Genomic DNA, 9336 nt, shown 5'->3' with positions numbered 1-9336 from the left:
AAGTGAAACTCAGGATCATTACATACAGAGTAATGCATTTCAGCATTTTATTTTTGTTAATTTCAGTGATCATGGTTTAAAGTTTATTTATTAAAGAAATTCAATTCCCTAGAAAATTACATAAGTTAAAAATGATGTATAATACAGAAACATTATGTCGTGAATTACACAATCATTTGAAAGAGTGCTGACTAGACAGTTGTCCAGCCGTGGTCAGAACTTCTTTTTCAGATGAACTTCTGACCGCTGATGATTACTTTTTAGTTTCATTTGGAAATCAAGGCCCCAAGGTCTGCAGGGAGAATGTATAGGCAAAGAATCCAAGTTGCTTGAGGTCCAATGTGTAGTTCCCACTGTCAGGGATGACCTGGGAAACCATGTCAGTGAAGGTGTTTTTGTCTTATGTTCTAGGAAGCAAAATGTTAGGTTTTCATTGCTATAAGCCAGATTCACTAAAATTGAAAGATACAAATGCCTAAAACATTTCACTCTGTGAATAATTAATCTACATAAACACAAGTTAAAAATGTGTAACTGAATTACTGAAATAAATGAACTTCTCTATTATATTCTTTTTTTATTTAGACACCCTTGCAGTGTTAAATACAGCCACTTTTGAGCTCCTGAGAACTTTAATCTTCTTTGAAGGATTACAGAGAACACCACCCCAATAAACAATATCTCTCCCTCCTGCCGCAGTGTAAGGTTATTAGGTGACATCCTGTATTTTGCCAGTCTTCCAGGGTTATCAGGGCTGGACTGGGAAAAGGGCCATCAGAGCAGATCAGGACCAGACTGGACGGCCTGAGCTAGTCCGTTCTCTCCATTATTCATCAGCCCTCTTTGTTGGCCTGCTGGTTCAGGGGCTTTATCAAAGATGAAAGAATAACATACTTGGTCATTTTCAACTGAGGGGAATTTAAGAGCTGATAACTAAACAATACAAAGAGCAGAGAAAAGATAGGAACCACACAGAACCCTCCCTGTTACATTTCCGATAGTAACTTATCTGTTTGAGGTAAAATAGCTTGGAAACATCTAATGGGATGTAACAAAGCAATTGCTGATAGCAGCAGTGGATACTATTGTAACCTAACATCTAAAAAAAGGCCCAAAAACATGACCCAGAAGGTCAGCAGGGAGAAAAATCTATATTAAGGGATCTAGGATAGCCATGAAGAATTTAAATAGATGATTTTACCTTGCTTTGATAGGAGTATAACTTAGGAGTTTAACTGATTTTTGTTTACTGAATAAGCTTAAATAGATCAAAAACATAAGTCGCACCTCAAAGGAGCCCGATCCCAAGGCCAAATATTACATTGACATTGCTCAATCCCTGGGCCTCATCTCTGTCCATCTGAGGTGGAGCCAAAGATAAAAGAAACGTGCGTCACACAAAAAAGATGGAATTCTGTTTGTAAAGCAGCGGAGAAGAATCTGGATTAACACATTCGAAGCAGCAGCAGGATGCAAGCCTCTCTGTTTGTCTTGGCCTGTGCGTCACTCTTGACCCGACTGAGAAGAACGTGGAGGATGCAAGGCTGATTTGAGCCTGCCGGACATTTTGTTCACCTTGCACGTTGGCCGGGAGGGGTGGAGGGAATTGGGAAGATGTTCATAACTCACATCATTCCTGGAAAAAGTCAATCAGGAACAAATCAGGAACAAGGCACTTGTGAATCAATACTTACTTGTTGCTGAATAACTCAGAATGCAGAGTTATATAATAGTGAGTTGCATGAGCACTTTGGAAAAAAGCACTTCTCTGAATTAATTTGCAAACATTAAAACATGAAAGACAAATAATTTTAGTGACCCTGGCCGATTTCCATAATTTGAAATGTCTTTGCTCTTAAACCATTACATAAGAATTAAAATGTTTATCTTCAGCAGTGCAGGAGATGGGCACCAGCTTCCCCGCGACCCACTATGGAATAAGTGGTAGAAAATGACTGACTGATCTTCAACATTCACGATACAATTTTGTTTTACAAGTTGTATTGTTTTACAAGTGAATTGTAGTTTGCTAGTTTGGGACTCCACAAATTTGTTCTTTGAGGAAGAATGACAAGAAGAAATCATTTGTTGGAAAAAGGCCATATGAAGTCCTATTTAAAGTTTGCCACAAGGCATGCAGTGAATACAGCTAACCTGTGGAAATAGGTGCTCTGGAAAATTTTACATTTTGCCTACTTACGTTATGTGTGTTAAACTAGTGCTGTACATGCCTGAAAACACAATGTCCACCATGAAGCATGGTTGTGGTAACATTTTGCATGCTATACAAAATATTCATTAAGAGGGATTGCAGAAAAATGGCCACACTTTTCAGAGTTCCTTACACTTCACAAGTATGCACTGCTTCAAGTTGTTTGTGGTACAAGTGGTTTTAAAAAAAAATTGTTAATTTCTTTAGAGCCTATTAAATGGTATCAAGATCATGTAAATAGGTTTAAAATGAAAATAAAGTTAAACCACGGAGTATCTTCGCTAAATATTATCCTTCATTTATGTTAAAACATGTTGGTGGCAGTGTCATGCTGTGGGGATGCTTTTCTTCATCAGGGACAGGAAAGCCAGTCAGAGTTGGTGGGAAACTGGGTGGAGCTATAGTTCTGTGCAAAAGTTTTAGGCAGGGGTGAAAATATGCTGTAAACAAAGAATGCTTTCAGAAATATAAGTGAGGGTTGTTTATTTTTTTTATCAATTTACAAAATGCTGTGAGCTGTGAATGATGGTGTGAATAAATGAGCGACCCAAACACACAACCAAAGTCATTAGGAACTATCTTCAGCGTAAAGAACAAGAATTACTAGAAGTGATGGTGTGGCCCCCACAGAGCCCTGATCTCAACATTATTGAGTGTTTCTGGGAATACATGAAGAGACAGAAGGATGTGAGAAAGCCTACAAAACAACCTACCAGTCGAGTTCCTTCAAAAACTGTGTGCAAGTGTACTTAGAAGAATTGATGCTGTTTTGAAGGCAAAGGGTGGTCACACCATATACTGATTTGATTTAGATTTCTCTTTTGTTCATTCACTGCATTTTGTTGGTTGATAGAAATAAATGATTAACACTTCCATTTTTGAAAGCATTCTTTGTTTACAGCATTTTTTCCACACCTGCCTAAAACTTTTGCACAGCACTGTAAGGCCAATCCTAGAAAATAATAATAATAAAACTAAATATACGCAAGAGATACAATGACATGCGTAGATCCAAGCATATTTATGTGTGGGAATGGCCCTGTCCTAAATCCAGACTTGAAATTTAATGTTTACACAGCTATTTTGCAAAAAAGAGGATTTGTTGGCTATTTGTAAAAACAATTTTAAAAACAACATATCCTTTTCCTTACATTTTACGATCACGCCCTGCTTCCAGTTGATCTACACATAACCTACGGAGGATAACAAATAAACTTCATGACTTTATTTCAACTACAGTCACTTATAATTTCCAACAGTCCTTGAATGATCCCCCTGTTTTAGCTGTAATATTTACTTTCGGCTGCTGATTGGGTGCTTGTCCGTGACCTCACTTCCTGCATTCACGCAGCCAGTTCAGTCCAGTTCACCCGTTGCTGTAGTAAAGATCCTGAGTCTGTCTCAGAGAGCTGTCAACACACGGCGCGGCTACCTTCCTCCACTCCGGCTGGATCTGTGTGGCTGTGGAAACATTCCTCTATTAAACTCGGACCGCTTCACGTTTCAGCGACGGTTCCGTTCAGATAACAGACACCCTCGCCTCACCATGACACGAAGGTGATCTTCAGAGTTTCCAGGTGGTTCTGGGTGAGTGTGTTAAACTGAAAATATGTTCGCGGGGTTGCCTTCATCATCACCAGCATGTGTTACAGCGCAGCTAAAGCTAAAGCGGTAGTGTTAGCTCAGCGAAGCGTATTTAATTGTCTGTCTCATTCCTGTGGCTTGGCAGAAAAGCAGCTTGTGTTACTGAAACCATGTTTTGTTTATGAGATAATGAGACGGAGGTGGAGGCGAAGCAAGGAAGACACATGGACCAAGTAGCGGGCGAACATCTAATGCTGGCTAACGTTAGCCAGCTAGCATAGTGTCTTCCAGTTCATTGAGCTCCAAAGTTGCGGCTAGGACCCGAAAATTGGCCATAAAACACCAAGTTGGGGGTTTTGAGATCTCCACAAATTAAATTTTATGGGTAAAAAGCTAATATTTGAGCTTAATTTGTTCTAAATATTATTAGGCGTTTTAGAAAACCAGTTTAAAATAACTATAAAGCTTCTGGGTGATATGAACATTAAATGTTGGGACTCATAAATGATTAAATTTTTTTATTTGGTTGCAAAAACCACTAATCCAGTGATTAAAAGCAAGATGGAAGCTGATTGTTAAATATCTGTTGTTATTAAAGATTGAAGTAGTTATAATAGGTGAATAAAACCAGGATCACAGAGCTTCAGGCCCTTTGTATTTTCATAATTATAAATATTAGCAAACAGTTTAAAACCATAGTCAAAGGAAAAAGCTTTAAAAATGTTTAATATGACATAAAGATTGTGTATAAATGTTGTAGCGTTTCAAAATCTGAGATTTTTGGATACTCATTTGTGTTATTTAAATTAAAGTGCAAAAACGTTTGTATGTTGAGTTTTGATATATTTTTATAGTTCTTTTTAGATATGTCTGTGAAATGTTTACTAAATGTTTGGTGCATGTTTTATACCTATTTAAGTATTTGGGATAAATATGAATCTGTTAAATTTTAACAATTATGCTAAAAGCGTGTGTTTGGGATTTAAAAATCTAGCAGAGGCACTTAACACAGACACCACAATTTGCTGGACCCACAGAAACATGTTAATGTACCAGATTAGTGTAGTTTGCTATAAAGGAACTTAAACAACATGAAATAACAGCAGCCGTGTAATCACTAATCATGACATATCTATTGTTGTTTCAGATTAAAACCATATTAATGAATGAATAAAACCAGTGTTGGGTTCATTTAGGATGTTTGAATTGTCCTTAAGTCCTCTTTTACTTGGTTTATTAGCAGCGCTCGTGTATTTGATGCATCAGTCGTCCAATACTTAGTTTCTGCCATTGTTACCTTGTGGGTCAAATGCTGAAAGGTTTGGGAGCCAGTGCTCTAATCTACGCTATGAGACACAATCCTACCTCATAATGGATTGTGGCAATGGTTTGTTGCCAACATGCACCTACCTGCTGTCGTCCTTTTATATTTATCAGATTAGCAAATACAGCATAAACCTCGGTAAACTTGTGCCATTTTAAGATCTTAAACTTGCTTTGATTCAGATTACACAGGGGTCATTCGGATCTGTAGACTGATTAATGAACTGGTCGCTTGTTTCCAGGCAGTTGAATTTCACAGTAGTTGTTCTCATTTAATACTCATTTGTTGAATCTTTCCATTGCCATTTCATTGATTTGATGCGTATTTGCTCTGGAACACCTAAAGTCTCCATCAGAGAAATATAATTATCTCACAAATCAAACGCATCTGCAATAACAGTTGTGTAATAAAATATCCAAGGAAAATAACCATGAATTTTATACAACTAACAACTTGATTATGATTGCAGGCAATTAGGCTTTCTAAGGGAGCAAAACTGTTGATCTCTAAACTCTCAAAACAGGTAGATTCATAATCAGTTTTAAATGTTTATCCTACTTGTGCTCCATTTATGCTGCTTTAAAGACGGAGTATTGATTCCAACTCTTAATAGTTTCAATGTCCGAAAGGAAAAATTATTGCAATAAAACTAAAAAAGAAGCAGAACGTAGACACGTTGCTCATCTGTGTTTACTATTTCCCCAGTGCATGAAGCCGGTTTAAAATAAATCAAACTAAAAGGCTTCAGTCCAGTTCGTGTTTGGGAATTTGCCAAGGTATGCTGCAACGTTAATTATTAGCTTGAAGCCATATCTTTTCATGTTCCTTGTGAATGTACTTGCGTAATAGTTTTAGATATGTAGACCTTGATGTTGTTTTTCTTCTGCATCATTTCTTTAAAGTCTACTTAGGCTGCTCGATTATGAAAAACATTGTAAACACCATTATTTTGGTTAGTTATGTAGTCATGAATATTTAAGACACTTACTAATTGAGTTTTGGATAAACAATACATCTATTGCACTTGAGGAGCAGCTAATACTCTTAAATGTGAATTTTTTCCTGATACTTTCTTGGTGAACTTCCCTTTTAAAATAACTGACAAAGTATTTTATCAAATATATGATATTTTATTAAAAATAATCTCTAAATAAGCCAAATATTGTACTGCAACAATCTCTGGAAAACAAAATGCTAAATTAAAAGATAAATGTCAAACATGATTAAGAAGAAGAAATGTCTCAGCTTCTAATAAGTTATTCTAACAAATATCCTCACATTTCAGTGCAGCTACTAAAATATATTTAAAGTTAGGTGGACTATATATTCATTAAACTCTGGTTAGGTTGTGTATTGGTTGCTGAACCACCGAGTAAGAAATCTTGTTCGTCGTGTGTTTTTGATCCATATTGCCAAAACATGCAGTTTTAATCTTTTCATTCCTGACCTTTTCCAGGTATAAATGGTCCTGTTCATACTGACCATGCATGACTTCATAGCCACCAGGAGGACTGCTGCTGCTCTTCCCCTCCTTTTCTAGCATCTTTACTTGCTCTGATCTTTTAGAGGATGGCCTTACTGTGCATGTGGGTTCAGCCTTAGTAAGGTGTGAAAGCGCACATCATTTTGGAGACTTTACAAAATAAGAGTGTACTTTTAAAGCACAATACACCAAAGTAATATTAGAAAAGAATATAGGCTTTTTGTGACATTGTTTTTGAGATTCTTTTAGGAGCTAAAATCTAAATCAAATGGTAAATTTGATTAAAGCACAGGCCTAAGTCTACTTCAGATCCTTTTTAAAGCTTCTTGCAAACATTAAATATCTTCCTGTTGGCTCTCCAGAGGTGCCCTAGTCTCTTAGAAGTTTAGGCTTAATAAAGGACTGGTTTAAGTTTCGTACTTCAATGAATTGAATCACAATTGACATTGCACTATCAATGTGTGAAACATTGCAATTGCAAAGTACTGTTTGGATGCCATATGCAATATGCATGTTGCGAAGAACTGCCTGAACTGAACTGTGTTAGCCTATTATTTTCTACCAGCCTCAGTAGCCCCTTTTCCAATGCAGGAATTCTCAGACATTACCCAGGATTTTGAAAGCCCTCTGTTCGTTTCGACACAGTTTTACCCGAGTAATTTCAATTTCCTGTGTCCACTCTTTCCAGGATAAAAGGTCCTGGTCTGGGGGATGGGGAGGACTTTCAGATTATTCCAGGTTTGTTGAGGGGTGGGGTTATGTGCTGAGCAAGGATGATTGGTGGAACCTTTCTTGGAGTGTTCTGACTTCTGCTCACCCATCATGTTTAAGATCTGTATGTTGTTGTTGTTTTCTACTGCTGATTCGAGTTTCGTATCTAAGCGTATGTGAGATCGAGAATAAATCAAAGGAAGAGAATGTAGGTGGGGTAACTGTCCAGGCTCTATTGAGCGTCTTTGCTGATGAAGACATTAAACGGGACATTGAATCAGCGACATGGAATCATAGGGCATATGCTAAAATTGCTGCAAACAAAAATCTTATTGCTGCCACCTGCTGGACAGGAGGTGTAGTGCAGTTTCCCTCACAGCTTCCACATACCTCATTAGGCTGATTTTAAAAACATTTTCAGCTGCCATTCAGAGCAATGAAAACAGAAAACACAAATTACCCTGGATTCCTTTTACCAATGACAAAAACAATCCATGGTATTTCAATCATGGGACGGCGAAAAAGGGCTTATGCCTGTAACACACTGGGTGACAATTTTGTTGAATGCAGCTGGAAATAATAAATTTAGGGTTTTCTTTCTAGTAACTGAAGTCTGTTTGCAATGAACCTGAAGCAGAAGGACATTAAATCGTTTGTTTAATTGTTGCATGTCAGCTTTATTGCGACATTCATCAGTGTAATCTAATATAGCAATTCTTCCTAATACCATGCAACCCTCCTATTAGGCTATAATTTTTCAGCTGCCATTCATTCAAACTCTGCTTCCCAGTTCTCTGTTTGGTTATTTGTAATGACTTTCATTCTCTTTAATGCTGATGTAGGTCATATCAAAGTGATAAAGCACAGAAACAGAAAGACTACTGAAAGAAATGTGGGTCAATTCTAATCGATATCACTTTTTAATTTTACTTTAGCTGTGTTCAGCAATTTTTAAATATATTTATGCCTTACATTTAGGAGGTTACTTACTATACTTACTTACTATACCTTGAGAAAATAATTATTGATTATTTGTACATCCATCACAAAACACTAAACAAAGCATCAAATTTTGATGATTGTTATATAAAGATATACATATTATGTCTGGGAAAAATCCGATGGTTAAAAATGCATATTCCTCACTTTTGCTTTTTAACTCTTGATAGATTCATCAGAGATGCAGAAAAATGTTGTATCTCTCATGGCAAATGACTTTGTAATACCTTTTGTCTATGTCACTGGGGCCTTTGGTTATTTAGAAACAACTTATTACCTCCCGCCTCCTCTAATTGCATAAATGTACAGGGGTTGGACAATGAAACTGAAACACCTGGTTTTAGACCACAATAATTTATTAGTATGGTGTAGGGCCTCCTTTTGCGGCCAGTACAGCGTCAATTTGTCTTGGGAATGACATATACAAGTCCTGCACAGTGGTCAGAGGGATTTTAAGCCATTCTTCTTGCAGGATAGTGGCCAGGTCACTACGTAATACTGGTGGAGGAAAACGTTTCCTGACTCGCTCCTCCAAAATACCCCAAAGTGGCTCAATAATATCTAGATCTGGTGACTGTGCAGGCCATGGAAGATGTTCAACTTCACTTTCATGTTCATCAAACCAATCTTTCACCAGTCTTGCTGTGTGTATTGGTGCATTGTCATCCTGATACACGGCACCGCCTTCAGGATACAATGTTTGAACCATTGGATGCACATGGTCCTCAAGAATGGTTCAGTAGTCCTTGGCAGTGACGCGTCCATCTAGCACAAGTATTGGGCCAATGGAATGCCATGATATGGCAGCCCAAACCATCACTGATCCACCCCCATGCTTCACTCTGGGCATACAACAGTCTGGGTGGTACACTTCTTTGGGGCTTCTCCACACCGTAACTCTCCTGGATGTGGGGAAAACAGTAAAGGTGGACTCATCAGAGAACAATACATGTTTCACATTGTCCACAGCCCAAGATTTGTGCTCCTTGCACCATTGAAACGGACGTTTGGCATTGGCATGAG

General features: G+C 37.6%; 1 protein-coding gene across 4 annotated transcripts in view; it reads left to right on the top strand.

The window, feature by feature from the left end:
* Positions 1-3186: 3186 nt before the first annotated feature.
* The window catches only part of atp13a3 (ATPase 13A3), a 57835-nt gene continuing 51685 nt past the window's right edge, over positions 3187-9336 (top strand). Inside the window, exon 1 of one of the 4 annotated variants that reach the window (XM_047374419.1) lies at positions 3187-3799. The gene's annotated coding sequence lies outside the window, so the exon portion shown is untranslated. The remainder of the gene's footprint in view (positions 3800-9336) is intronic. The other 3 variants (XM_047374420.1, XM_047374416.1, XM_047374418.1) reach the window with 3 other exon arrangements.

This window comes from Girardinichthys multiradiatus, chromosome 9 (genome assembly GCF_021462225.1).
Source record: "Girardinichthys multiradiatus isolate DD_20200921_A chromosome 9, DD_fGirMul_XY1, whole genome shotgun sequence".
Taxonomy (NCBI): Eukaryota; Metazoa; Chordata; class Actinopteri; order Cyprinodontiformes; family Goodeidae; genus Girardinichthys; species Girardinichthys multiradiatus.
The sequence above is the reverse complement of the archived record's forward strand: the minus strand, read 5'-3'. Positions and strand labels throughout refer to the sequence as shown.